General features: G+C 43.6%; 1 protein-coding gene across 3 annotated transcripts in view; it reads right to left on the reverse strand.

The window, feature by feature from the left end:
* RNF44 (ring finger protein 44) overlaps positions 1-15,069 on the reverse strand; it is a 40,065-nt gene extending 24,996 nt beyond the window's left edge. For 2 of the 3 annotated variants that reach the window (XR_014165768.1, XM_081901070.1), the window contains exon 1: positions 14,711-15,069. The gene's annotated coding sequence lies outside the window, so the exon portion shown is untranslated. Of the gene's footprint in view, positions 1-14,239; positions 14,366-14,710 lie in introns of those variants that run through there. The other variant, XM_081901071.1, reaches the window with a different exon arrangement.
* Positions 15,070-15,368: the final 299 nt, after the last annotated feature.

The raw sequence follows: 15,368 nt of genomic DNA on the forward strand, positions 1-15,368 counted from the left end.
GTTTAGATGGCAAAGGGAAGTAGAAATATATGAATATTCATTAACTTGTACCACTAGTTTTAAATTTCTGTATTTGTGTTTGTCTGTTTGTGCCATATATTATTAAAAACCCTGGTGAAAAAAACTGTGGCCCTTAGGTCATAGATTCCCCACCCCACCCATTTAAATCAGTTAGCTGCAAATTGCTTTTCAGACCACAACACATGCCGTGGTAAAGCTATTTTCTTTCTTTTCTTCTTATGGAACTCTTACCAGTGTTGATGCTAGAATCGTCCTGCTTCTTTAATGAACTGATGAATTGATTTTATAATGAATTGACTGCGGTGTCCCTCTCTGAGACGTGTTTTGCGGAATTATTGTTTTGGGGTTATGCATGGTTTATTATTATTATTATTATTATTATTATTATTATTATTATTATTTATTTCTGATTGAAGTGTATTGTATTTTTATGTGTTGTAACCTGTGCTGGGACCTTATTGCGAAGGACATCTTAAGAAATTTAACAAACTAATAGCAACAGCAGCAGCAGCAGCAACATCATCATCTGGCCACGGTTTTCTAAGGTCTCCAAGCAGAGGGAGGTGTCTCCCATCACTAGTTACCTGATCGTTTTAACTAGAGGTGCCAGGGACCGAACACCCAAGGGATATTCCATGCAAAGCATGAGCTCTACCACCAAACTATGGCCCCATACTCCTGGGCTCTGCTTTCTGCCTAGCTGATCAGGTGGCAAAGAGTACCTATAGCCAGCTGAGGTTGGTGTGCCAGCCATGCCCATTGCTGAGGGAAGACCTGGCCACAGAAAGAGATTATTTATTAAAATAATTTATATATACTAGTTAATGCAGTAGCATCTAGGCAGTGTGCAGCAGGAGACATCATATATCACACACTTAACTAAGTTAAGAGAAAACTCACTTAAAATGTCTGCATATTTTGATACAAGTCTTCACATGCCTTCATTAGATCCAAACAAAAAGAATTCCTTCCAGTAGCACCTTAAAGACCAACTAAGTCAGTTCTTGGTATGAGCTTTCGTGTGCATGCACACTTCTTCAGATACACAGATCATTAGATCCAGGTTGGATTACTGCAACGCATCCTACATGGGGCTACCTTTGAAGTCTCTGGAAACTCCAGCTGGCCCAAAATGCACCTGCAAGGATGTCAGTGGGTGCTCAGGTAGCTCAGTTGGTTTGGGTGTGCTGCTGACAATGCCAAGGTTGCAGGTTTGATCCCCATAAGGGACAGCTGCATATTCCTGCATTGCCGGAGGTTGGACCAGATGATTGTCGAGGTCCCTTCCAATGCTATGATTCTATGAGTTATCCTGTTCTATGTCCATGGCATCATTTACACGGCTGCACACCTTAGCAATACGCTTCTAGGCATAATTCAAAGTGTTGGTGATTACCTTTAAAGCTCTGAATGCTTGGGTCTAGGGATACCTTAGGAACTCCTCTTTCCATATCATTCTGCCCATTCCCTTCTCTGTGTCCCACCTAGGCTAGAAGCATGTTAGAGGGGGATGAGAGGAAAGGCCCTTTTTGTAGGTGCACTTAAGATTATGGAACAAACACCTTGCCCTGTGAAGCATGGGTGGCCCACTCCCTTGCTCCCCCCTTAAAATAACTTCTTAATGTTGCTATTTATTAATATAAAAAGGAAATGATGAATTTTAAAAAGCCATAATGAGGAGCAGATAACATGTAATGCAACAGAAGTACTGAAAGTAGCCTGAGTATGGCATGCAAATGGCGTGAGGGTAATCCCAAGCAGTCATTTCAGAAGGACAGGTGAATGTGTATTGGTGTATTTGAGAGACACAAATGTTCTGCACAGGGATGGATCTAAGCTAAGCCAATCAAACTTGGTTCCCATTAGTTCCCTTGCTGTTTTTCCTCAGTTACGTAAGACAGTTTTACTCTGCCAGGTCTTTGTTGTGTGTGGCAGATAATACAACGGCTGTTCCCGTCTCCTTGATTTATTCTTTTTTAATATTGCTTTTATTAAACAGCAATTTCAAATGTTGTAAACTGCCGAGCAGAACGTTTGCACCAGAAGAAGAGGACGTTAAATATCTTAGTTGATTCCCTGCCCCCCCAAATCACAGGGATTTGAGACTGCACAAGAGGAAGTATGTCTTAGGGCATAAGTACTGGCATAAAGCAAGGGTAGTCAAAGTTGTGCCACCCAGATGTTACTGGACTAAAACTCCCAGCATCCCCAGCCAACATAGCACAACCTTGGAGGGCACCATGTTAGCAATTTACGGATTAAGACAAAGACACTGCCCCAAAATAACAAAAATAATAATCACAATAATAATTCTGCTTCCTTTATTTTACACCTGTAAAAAGTGGAATGGTATAAACCTCCTATGTGTTACAGAGCACTTGGTTTATAGATTTTTTAAAAAGCACATATTTTAAGGAAAAGACAGCCCCCACCTATCTTAAATAATGAGGATCATCTGCATCTTGTTCAAAAATCTCATGCCAACAGCCTTTAGCATAGCATCCCTATATATTAATCATACATGCATCCCACAAATTGTGCAAGGCTATGTGAGCATCACCATCTGCCCCAACTACAATGCCCACATGAGAAGCATGATTCACCCCCAGAGGCTCACGCCACAGGGGACAGAGCCACTCACAGATCTCACTCAAGAATGATTTTCAAAGCCTTCAAGAGATAGCAACAGAAATCACCATCATCCTCTCTGGAAAAAGAGGTAGTCAACAATTGCCTACCAGTTGCTGTTGGACTGCAGCTCCCACCAGTTCCAATCAACATGGCTGTGTCAAGGATGATGGGAGCTGAAATCCAACAACATATGGAGGGTAGCATATTGGCCAACCCAGCAGTCAGGAGGATGGCAAGTCTCTAGAAGAACACATAGAATAAGCTGAAGGTGCTACTGCCCATCTAGCTTCAGAGAGAAGGACCTCTCCTTGACATTTGTTGAAGAAAAAAACAGGAATGCAGGAGACAGTTGGCTCACACATCTCAGAAAAAACACCAAGGAGTACCTTAAAAGCAGAGACACCCACTTCAACCCATCCCACAAGCAAACAGCTTTTTAAATTCTCCTTGTGGGTATCTCTTGTACACAATAATATAGCTTCCTGGATCATGCATGATTAGTTTTGAAGGTTTCTGGCACCACAGGTCCTCTACCCACTGTAGTTAGACTGCTGCTGAAATCAGTCACAACGTACCAAGCAACACCCTTCCACAAGCAAATGGGGTTATTACAGTGTAGGAAGCATTGTGTATTAATTCAGAAAAAAAAAATATATGACATTTCACCAGAGAACAGGGGCTGGGAACCTTTTTCAGACCTAAGGTTGCATTCCTTTGTTTGTGACCTTCTGGGGGGCCAGAATATTTGTGGCGTGGGAAGCAAAAGCAAAAGCAAGCAGAGCAATAGAGACAGCTATTAACTTTTGTGCACATCCAGCCACGCAAAAGTCTACACAACACCTCTTCATCTTCCGTCCAGGCAAGCAAGTGGCCTCATCACAGCTGCTCAGGAACACATTCCAGCCAGGCAAAAGCCCTCAAGGAGAGTGCAGAATGGGGCAGAGGAGAGGATGAGGCCTTGGGAGAGTCTCAAGGGCCAAAGAGAAAGGCTTGGAGGCTGCACCTGCGCCCCCCCCCCCGGTCCGAGGCTCTCCACCTCTACTATAAACACATCCATGAATTTCCACCTCTCTCTCCCATTTCTCCCACATATGAACATCCATGTTCATTGCTCACTACCTTCTGCAGGATATGAAGATTTCTCTAAAGGAGCTCCCCTCATAACACTACTGGTCTCTCAAAGCCAAGTTATATTGCAGCCCCCAATACAACACACACAGAGAGAAATGGCAACCAGGGCAGGCATTCTTTCACACACACTTAAGAAGTGTGCATGCACACAAAAGCTCATACCAATAACTAACTTAGTTGGTGTCTAAGGTGCTACCAGAAGGATTTTTTAAAAAAATTTCTTTTCCCTTTATTTTATTTTTTTGACTACGACAGAACAACACAGCTACCAACCTGTAACTAGAACTATGGAAAGCACCACATTGAGCCGCATGAAATGGAAGTCCATCAACCTCACCAAGAAACTTGCACAGCTACAGACCGACATCTTCTTTCTGACTAAATGCAAGAACCTGGACATTATACCTAACTGTCTTAGAATTAAAAACCCTCTACAATCCACTTATCCTACATATCCGAAGAAGTGTGCATGCACACGAAAGCTCATACCAATAACTAACTTAGCTGGTCTCTAAGATGCTACTGGAAGGATTTTATTTATTTTATTTTATTTCGACACACACACACACACACCCCTACCTCTGACTCAGGTGCCCCAACTTTGTAAAACTATGGATCTGTTATTCTATTACTGATCAATTAGACCCCAATCTTACCTCTTTTGGTTAAGAACAAAGATGATCCCTTTTGGATGAGGTCAAACACCCATCTAGTCCAACATTCTGTTCTCCCAGTGGCCAACCAGATGTCTATGGAAGTCCTCAAGCAGAGACTGTGCAACAGTGCTCTCCCCACCTGCAACTAGTATTCAGAGGAAGGTGCTCTTCTATAATTATTCTGCTGCTGGCAACTGGGGACAGGGTCTCTAACAGGCAGCAGAAAGCTTGGAATGCCCCTCTTAACGCCAACCTCTTGTGAATCATTTTTTTTCATCCCCCTAATGCTTAGAAGACAGCTATCTCGTACCAACTGCTATGTCTGCACAGCATTACAAAAACAGGACAATACTCGAGTGTTGCAGCAAGCTCAGGCCAACATCTCATACAGGCCAGTGGAAAAACAAAGGTACCAACCTTTTCAGTATCTGCCTGGAACAGATTACAGTATTATAGCTGAGAGTTTGTGATGTTAAAGGTCCCACATGAATACTCTGTAACAACACAATAAACTCAAGGAGGCCAATGCAGTTATAATAGATTTGGGGAAAGTGATTTGAAATGACCACTTGTCTGAAAGACAGAGGCTATAAAAGTTCGCCCAGTTATCCAACCTAGACCTTCTGGTTCAGCTGGAACACACAAGCAAGACAAGCAGCATATGGAGATGATGGCCTGTCTTGCTGATCAGCGTTGTCCTAGCCATCTGTCTGCAGCCACCTGTTGTCTTCTTGACTTATTGAATAAGAACATGCTTGGGGGGGGGATCCTACACAGATCTGTGCTGTCTCTAGGACAGCAGTCAACGACCACAGGGCTGAACAACCAGAGAAAGAAATACTTATTTGCCAAAAACAAACAAACCCTGAGATCACAATCCTGCTCTTAACAAGGGAGCTGCAAAGTGAAGAGAACTACACATAAATGCCCTTGCAACACCACAATACAGTTAGTCGTCACACTGCACTGTCGAAGGCGCACAGCTCCAATGTTGGGGCAGAGCTAGGAAGTGCAACAACTGAAACATGCATGGCCATGTGCAGTTCACATACGGTTGTATAAAGAGCATGAGAGCAGCAGCAGCAGCAGTTATGTGTCCTTTTCATCCTTCCAGGGCAAATTCCACATTACCGTGAAAACTTGAACATCAACTTAAAGTTTTCATACAACCCTGCGAATTTTCCAGCTTTGGATCCAATCAACTACGGTACCTTTCCAGACCAGCTTTTTGGAATGGAAACTGAGGCACATGTTGGCCATGTTCAGAGAATAAGCCAAGATACAATTGCACCTTTTGCCACATGAGCAAACCAAGTGGAAGTCTTCAATCAACCATGCTTTCTTCTTTCCTCCAAATTGGGAAATGATAGTTGTTCACTAATAAATAAGCCAAGATATTAAAACATGGCTTGAAGGTGCCTTAATATCTTGGCTTCTTCTGAAGCTGGCAACCAGTTTACCAGTCTGGGTGAAACAAAAAAACTATTGAGTGGAATTCAACATAGTGCTAAGTGGGGTATATGCAAGGGGAATGAAGTTCACTCACACAGTGGGATTCTTCCCCCTTCTCTTCCTTCCCTCCTGTGACCCCTAAACCTGTTATGGTGATTTCCCCGGTCTTTGAGATCTGATTTTTTTGGGGTGGGGGGAAGAGTCCCACTGCTTAGTAGAATGTCATTCTCTGTTTAAATAGAGGTTTCCTGCTTTACCTGTAGAGTGTTTATGTTTGAGCAAAAGACCTTTTCATACCTCAGTCTAATAATGCCAGTGACCAATTATTGTCTAAAAGTAGTCAGAATTACACTTCTTTTGAAGCAACCGCACTACTACCTTGTTTCTAGATGCAATTCAAGGCACTAGTTTTGCCTCCAAAGCCCCAAATGGTTTGGGTCCTGGTTACCACAGGGAGTGCCTCTTCTTACTTTTTGCCTTCCCAAAATTTGTGATCACCCAATGGGTCATATACACGCATACTAGTTTGTATGGAAACAAGGTATTTTTCTGTACTCTCCATCACAATGTCCATGCCTCCCTCTCTGACAATGTCCATGCAGTTCTACTTTGTTATACCTTTCATACTTCTTTGTCTTCCTATTAATAAAAATAAATTTCAAGGTGACTTACAAATTAGAAATGCATTCAACACCCAACCAAAAACAATTCCCTCGGAGAATTAACCTTGTTCTTGCTGCGCTGCATTTATTTTAGTTTTTGTATCATTTCTGGTTTCTTTTCAATCGGCATTTTAATAGTTTTATCAGTTGGTTTTATTCATTTAGGTAAAATTCACAGACTACTTCATCAAAGAAAAATATCCAAGCGGTTTACATAAAATAACATTAAATGTTTATTTTAAAATGCAGGTAAAAGTCACAGAATTGTGTTTTGTTTTTTTAAGCATGCATAATAAAGTTACATGTCTGGGCAGGCTTACTGAAACAATGAAATTTTTTGGCAGTCTACTAAAATACAACAGTGAGGGCATATCTATATTCGATATATCTTTGTACATTATATTTGTATACAATAAATGTAATGCATTTGCAGAGAAAATACTGAAATGTATATTGTACACCACTTTGGAAGCACGAGTTGAAAAGGTCTCTTCAAAATTATTTAAATAAATTGAACAAAAATGCCTCATTTCCACTCCTGGCTTGTGCTGGACAATCCTGTACATATGAGGCTGTCCTGTACCAAGTCAGACCTTTGGTCCATCAATTTCAGTATGGTCCACACCACAGATGAGGAACCTCAGGCCTGGGGGGCAGGCATATGCAGTTCCGTAGGCCTCTCTACCTGGTCTGGGCCACACGCCTCACAGGACCTACTTTGTACCCTGCGTGTTTCTGCTTGGTTGAAGTCCTGGAATTTTGATGACGACACTTGCTTGACTAGATGGGAGAAAGGGAGGGAGTGTGAATGTGTTCAGAAGCTAGCCTACTGTACAAAGGTGCATTTGGCACCTTCATCATACAGCTTCCTGCGAATGCTTAAAATATGCACCCTTTTTACTCTGACTTTTCACACTTCAGGTGGATATTCCTAGGGCCCATCTTATTTATGGTTTAAAAATATTTTTTAATATTGTGTTTTAATGCTGTGAACTGCCCTGGGACCTTAGGCTGAAGGGCAGGTAATTATTAAATATAACAACAACAACAATATATTATTTATACCCCGCCCATCTGGCTGGGTTTCCCCAGCCACTCTGGGCGGCTTCCAACAGAATATTAAAATACAATAGTCTATTAAACATTAAAAGCTTCCCTATTATTATTATTATTATTTACATCCAATACTCTGGCCACTTTTGTCTGTAGCTCCATCCAACACTGGAATGTGGCCCTCAGAAGATTGTGCATCCCTTGGACTAAAAGGTTTAACAGTCCTCCAATGTTTCATGCAGAGTTATCTACCTTCTGCATGGGAAGCAGATGTTGTACCACTGAGCTCCAACCCTTCTCCCGTCTATTCAGCACCAAGTCCATCCGAGTTATACTGGACTTACTCCCAAATAAGTGCTATAGGACAGAGGTCAGCAACCTTTTTCAGCCATGGGCCGGTCCACCGTCCCTCAGACCATGTGGTGGGCTGGACTATATTTTGAAAAAATAAATAGAAATGAACGAATTCTTATGCCCCACAAATAACCAAGAGATGCATTTTAAATAAAAACACATATTCTATTCATGTAAAAACACCAGGCAGGCCCCACAAACAACCCAGAGATGCATTTTAAATAAAAGGACACATTCTACTCATGTAAAAACACACTGATTCCTGGACTGTCCGCGGGCCAGATTGAGGAGGTGATTGGGCTGCATCCAGCCCCCGGGCCTTAGGTTGCCTACCCCTGCTATAGGATCACAATTTGCATCTCCCTACTATGGTCAATGAGGCTCGTGGCAATAGGGAACTGAATTCTTTCCCCTCTGTGCAGGGTTCAAAATTAGCAGGGAGCCAGGTACATTTTGCGCCTGACTGATTCCTGAAATGTATGTGCTTTGAAGCCTCAAAGTATATGTTAAGGATAGACAATACGTTAAGGAGTTTAACAATAAAGAGTAGAGTGTTTTTAAAACAGAAGTATGGTACCAATATTTTTATTGTAAATACCAAATTAAACATGTATTAACAATTTCTGCTAAAAATGTCAAAACAAAAAAAAGTCCGTCCAGTAGCACCTTAAAGACCAACTAAGTCAGTTCTTGGTATGAGCTTTCGTGTGCATGCACACTTCTTCAGATACAGAAAGCTCATACCAACAACTGACTTAGTTGGTCTTTAAGGTGCTACTGGAAGGAATTTTTTTTGTTTTGACTATGGCAGACCAACACGGCTACCTATCTGTTGCTAAAAATGTGATATTAACAATGTGCCACTTATGTGTATTGCGTATTTACTCAAGCTTATCAAAACAATAAATAAAAAGTGTTGCTGGCACACACCCCTAGTGGTGACTAGACATTCTGTTTTGGCACCCACAACCCAGGTCCCAGGAGTCATTCTAGATTTTCCATCCCAATTTCTAACACCGCCTCTGTGTCTTCAGCCCCAACAATGCCAATCTGTGGTATGAAGTGCTGTACTGTAAAGTGAAATATCCCACTAGGGTCTGCGACATTCAATTCTAATAGCTGGTTAACTCAGCTTGATAGTTATTTTCCTCTTCTGAGCTCAGATACACCCACAACTGAGTCATTTCACAGAATTCAGAGATGGTCTTAGACATTTTTGCATTTTGTGGGGTGGATGGTGGGGGAGAAAATGGCCTGAAAATGCTCTTTTGCTGATTGAAACAACTGTTCCCACAATCCTTTAAGTTCAAAAGCCATAGTAGAAAGCAAATACCAACTTGCTTGGCCCAGTACATCTGAGGTAGGATTGATCATCACATTATTTCAGGACTAACATGAACACCAAAAGTGGTGCAGAATGGATCTCTTTGTTAACTGCCCTGTCTATTATTTGCCTTTGCTTGTAACTGTTTGCACCTTTTATTCCTCATTCCAGTTTTTCCAGATTCAATCACTATTTCTCACTCTGTCTTAAATTACAGGCTTGGACATCTAGAACGGAAAGCAATTTTTACAGAAGAGAAACTTCTGCTGTTGCTTGGGAGAAACCATTCAAAATTTAAAAGGAGGCCCTTTGAAAATGCATCTGATGTGCTTCATGCATCTCTCTTGAAAGTGAAACATATCACATACACCCTGCATTTTCTGCCTTACACTTCTGAGGCTTCCTGTTCCACTTGCTTCACTGGTGCAATACAATAACCTGGGGTCAGCTCTACGGTGCTGTGTGTGCTTTCCAGAAAACTTTGAATTGGGAAATTAGGATAATTTACTCAGGGTAGTTTTCAGTTTGTGTTCTAAGGTAACATGCTTATTATACCCACATTTAGCAAATTGGAATTGCCATGCTTGTCTAACATCTATTTGCAACTCACATCCATTTATGCTTATGAATGAACTTATGAAATGGAAAATTTTCTGCAAAAATACAGTGGTACCTCGGGTTACATACACTTCAGGTTACATACGCTTCAGGTTACAGACTCCGCTAACCCAGAAATAGTACCTCGGGTTAAGAACTTTGCTTCAGGATGAGAACAGAAATTGTGCTCTGGCGGCACGGTGGCAGCAGGAGGCCCCATTAGCTAAAGTGGTACTTCAGGTTAAGAATGGACCACTGGAACGAATTAAGTACTTAACCCGAGGTACCACTGTATTAAGCACTGGGAAATGTTCTAGAACGTTTTTACACCATATTACTGGCTCTACAAATTGCATTTACAGCCTCAACATATTGGTTTGCACACATCCAAACACATGTTTGTCTTCCATGTTATCATAATATTCATTTCTTCCATGTTCATATTTGATTCCATGTGCAAAGGCGGGGTTGCATGAACAGCAATCTTATAAATAAGTCAACAATGGTTATTTGTCCACAACTATTTTTATAGTCTGAGTGTCCAGACAGCATTTGCAATCTATCAACATCCTGAAACAAAAAACAACCAATTATCTTTGATTTTGCAAAAACCTTCCTATCTAAGAGGCTCTTACTTGCCATAGGCAAGCAAGCAAGTGGCTATTTGCAAGCTTAGTTTATATCGGTCGCTATCCAAACAGGCTATCGTGGCTCAGAAAAAAAGTTTAAACACCCATTTTAACAAAAATACTATTATCAACCCATGATGAAACTGCTGCCTGCATTTTTGCTTGAATGACATGAAGACTTCGTTTAATGGAAATCAAGAACTAAAATTCTAGGGCCTGGAAAGCCAAATTTCCCTGACTTCAAAACAAATAGAATCAATTGTCCAAATAATACATTCCACACAAATGTTATTGGATTATCCAGTTTAATACATCAAACGGCAACTCCATTTAGTATCAGAGGAAAGGGTAACAGGATGAAACATTGTCATACTCAACCCTAACTGCAAATAGCACAACAGAGAAATAACAGAAACTTCCTTCCAGTTCTAATGTACAGGTGAGGAGACAGCAGGAGAAAAGGCTATTTATGACAGGGATTCTTAGAGAACTCTGTAGGGTGGAAAAGTTGCCCACCATGACATGCCACTTTTATTTCCACCAAAAAGCTGTCCATCAAGTGCATCTCCCAGACACACTCAAAGTCTTTTAACAAATATCAGTCTTCAGCTTTATAAACATCTCTCAGTACTAACAAGGAATAGGACCCCTGGACAGTTAAGTCCACTCGAATTTGACTATGGGGCGCAGCGCTCACCTCTGCTTTTCAGGCCGAGGGAGCCGGTGTTTATCCACAGACAGCTTTGACTAAACCACTTCTGGGTGACGAGTGCCAGAGTGCACAGAAACGGCATTTACCTTCCTGCTGCAGCAGTACCTATTTATCTACTTGCACTGGTCACCCCGTCATGCAGATTTGAACTGCTAACCTTACGATCAGCAAGCCCAGAAGGCTCAGTGCTTTAGACCACAGTACGACATGCGTCCGTAAGCGCAAGGAATAAAACTGATTCAATGCTGGGGGAAATCTGCCACACCTCTAGCAAAAAAAAAAAAAAAAAACCAACCCAAGAAAAAGACATAGTGAGGCTCTGCAGTCTCATGGCAGCAGATAACCAGTGTTTTTCTATTTGCTGCAAGTGAGGGTTGACAACAGGAATTCTATAGACATTGCTGCCTGTAGCTGCTTTGGGGATTGGAATACACTACCAGCATAAGGAGGCTTCTTTCAATGACACACTGAGCAGCAAGGGTGTGAAGAGTGGCAATGAGACACACTAACAGAGGTTGCTGTTCAGCTTTTTGTCCCTTTGCTGTGAGGAGGGGCAGAAAAGGGGGCAAAAATGGCAATTCTGGTATTGCCCCCCCAAAGGCACATCTAGAGTTTAAGGTCACTCTAATAGGAAATCAGAAGCCATCTTTAATGATTCTCTGCCGCCTAACACTTGCAAAGGGACCAAGTTAACTTAAATACTTCTCTTCTAACACATTAATTTTGCATTTTCTCCACCATGTTACTACTCATCTAGCAATGATGTTCTCTGGCTCCATACAACCAGTTCCCTTCACTGTAACCTCTCTGAATGTAGCACATTCCTCACATGCTTTTATATCACCAATAGTGAACACTTATAATATCCCTATGCCTAAGGGTATGGCTATTCATGCCCAGAACAGAGAATCTGCTTTGTATGATATGTCGTTTAAAAAAATGTTACTGGACCTCATGATTGCAGATACACTTCTAGATATGCCAATAAATTTTCAACAGATGTTAATAACAACTTATCAAAGGAATTCAGCCGCTCTATTCCTTGCACAATTCAATGCCTCCCTGGCACATGTCACTTGTGCTTCACCAGCCTACATCTTACCCCTAAACAAAACAAAAATCCAAAGTAGCAAAAAAAAAAAAGCATTTAAAATAGTTATTATGTAAGTTGATGCATGCAAAATCCTGTACAATTATATCATATCTTCTAACAAACAGGTTTGAGATGGGCAGAATTTGGGCCTCCTTAGTTTGGCTCCCCCTCCAAAAAAAATCCAAGTCCTAACTTTGGCTTTTCAGCTCTCTCTCTCTCTCTCTCCTTCCGTCTCACATCACAATGCAAACAGATTATTCCATGATGAACCAAGGCTCTTCGCTTCTGCCACCTGCAGAAACCTCCCACTTTAATCTGATCTACTTCCAAAAGTTAGCCAAAAATGTCTTTGCTTCCGGAGTATGTTTTCTATGCCCACTTCTGCTTTCAACACACTCCTTTTCTTTGTAGAACAGATGGAGGTGGAAAGAGCTACGGTGGTTATAGTGTATTGACCAGGGTCTAGGAGAGCTGGTCTCGAATTCCCACTTATCAGTGAAGCTCATGGGCGACCTTGGGCCAGACATTTTCTCTCCGCATAACCTACTTCACAGGGTGGTTGAGAGGATATCAAGAGGAGGCAGAGACCCACCAGGAGCTCCTTGCAAGCAAAGCAAAGAACTGTGATAACAAATACTATTCTCTCTTTGGGAACAACATGAAATGCCATTTCAGTGCTCACGTCAACAGCAGACACAACAAGCTTTGGGGGCACTATTCTAAGTGGGAGTTGAGAGAGGTCCCTAAACTCCCTTCTTATCTAAGAAGCAAAATTGTGAAAGAAACAAATACACTCTGAAATAAGGCCTAACAAAACTGCCCTATCATTGCACACACCACCAGTGGGGACTGTAGCAGCAACACTCCTTTAAACACTCACAAGTAAGGAAACCGTGGGACAGGACTCCTTAAAAAGAAAAATACAAGAAAAGGAGAAAACCCAACCCTTTACTATGCACATGAGATATACGGAAACAACATCAGAAAGCCAGTTCGAGTTTTAACTACTGCCCTCAAAGTACTAGGAAGCCTATTCAGGCAAGCCTAGAATTACCGGTAATAGTTCCTGCTTCTTTTGCACCACTGCTCACTTTCACTCTCCACTTCACCTTCAGGAACTTGTTCTTAGAACACAGACACCGGATCATCATTATCAGACACAATGGGGATCCAGAACAAACGGGCCACTTTTCCGTTTGGAATATTGTCATTTCCCCAGACAGCTGCCAACTCCTGTTCAGAACACATTCAGCACTTTAATTACCGCACTGCTATTACTGGGCTTACTCCAGACCGCTGGACATAACACAGGCGAGGCAATGCAGTTTATTTTAATCCGCGGGTATTGTACATTTTCCTCTCTCCTCTGTACCCTCCACCCCTTGCTTTGCTCTGCCTTTTGCAAAAACACACCCACTTATCCACCCAAAATCATTTTAATGTGCTTTGGCCTTTGTAATTCTTGGTATCGAGACCCCAAAGGGAACAATTCCCCTCCCGCTTGGAGGACCTAACAATTGGGAATCGATCCGTTTGTGCCAAGGTTGGGGATCTGTAACTTTAAGAGCAGCGAGATCACAGGCCATGTGCTCCATGTGAAACAAAAGCAATAACAAAGAGAGCGGAGGAAGCCTCGTCCTCCGGCCTGCCCCAGCCAAAGCGGAAAAACAACGGGAAGGACAAGCAAGATGAGCACACACAAAGCCCCAATCCTACCTCCTGGTAGCAGATCCCAAGGAGGACCCCCCCCCCCACAGACACACGAAAGTCCCGCAGAAAGAAATCAACCTCCTCGCCGCTATCAAACAAAGGCATCAACAACATCGGGAAGGAGCAGCACGTGTCACTGAAGCAGGAGAGGCTGCCCTCCTCCTCCTCCTGTTCCCAGCCTCAGCTGAACTCCCAGCAAGCCAGCACCCCTTACCTCGGAGTCACAATCGCCTCTTCCTTAGCCAGGAGGAAAAAAGGCAGCGGAAACCGGGCCTTTGAGGGGGTGAGCGGGCTTAGGGGCTATTTCGCTATGAGGAAGAAGGAAGGTGCCGCTCACTTTCTGCAAGGAAGGGGAGAGGACGACCTTAGTTGCACACACACACCCCGTCGCTGCAGGTGCAGCACACCATCAAAGGCGAGGAAATGCCCCGGGCTGTGTTGGTGTTGGTTTGCAATACTGGCCCACCCATGCCTCCCCACCCCCCGGAATTGCCGAGCAGCACCCGGACTGGCTTTTTATTTATTTAGTGTGGCTTAAGAGGACTTGATCCCCCGAAGCTTTGCAGCTCAACTGTCCAAGCTGCACGACCACCACCCCCTTCTTCTCTTTCTCTGCTCCCTCCCCATGCGTCGCCAGCTTGCGGCTGAATGCATGCAATCACACCCCTCCGCCCCCGGGACCTACCTGCTCCGCTGGCAGCTCGGGGTGCAAATGCACCTAAATCACACACACCCCTCTTCTTCTTTTTTGTCTGTTCGTGGGCGCCTGCTCTGGGCTCTGGGCCCGCGCCCCCTCCCCCGCCGCCGCGGCTGTTTCCGGTCGCTTCTTTTGTTTTCTTCTACGCTCGGGGCGAGCGGCGACCCTCCCTGAGCTCCCAGCTGAGCCGGGCGAGGTAGAAAGAGGGTGCCCCTGGCCCCAGGGTCTCTGGCCCTTTAAGAACCGCCCGCGCCGCCAGGGTGTAACAAACGGCGCATTTTATTCACAACATTCGGAGCTGGGAAAGAAGAGAGAGGGAAGAAGAGCGCGCACGCGCGCCGGCCTCCAGCAAGCCGAGGGCGGGAGCGCGGGCCCGGGTTATGGACACGTGACCAGGCGCGCCGCCGCGCCTCCCTCCCCAGCCACAGGCCATCTTTGCGCAGCCGTGCTGCTGTCGCCGGAATCAGCTGCACGCGGCAGCAGCGGGACTTGCAGCTTGAAGAGGAGGTGTTAGGATGGAGCCATGGCAACTGGGGACGGAGCCTGGAACACGTTTGGGATACGGTGTGCCCAAGGTGGGGGCGGGGGCCAGGGAGAGCAGAGCAAGGAAATTCACGGCGCAACTTTATAATAAAGAAAGGAAAGG

The sequence above is a fragment of the Podarcis melisellensis genome, assembly GCF_964234715.1.
Source record: "Podarcis melisellensis genome assembly, chromosome: 2".
NCBI classification, from domain to species: Eukaryota; Metazoa; Chordata; class Lepidosauria; order Squamata; family Lacertidae; genus Podarcis; species Podarcis melisellensis.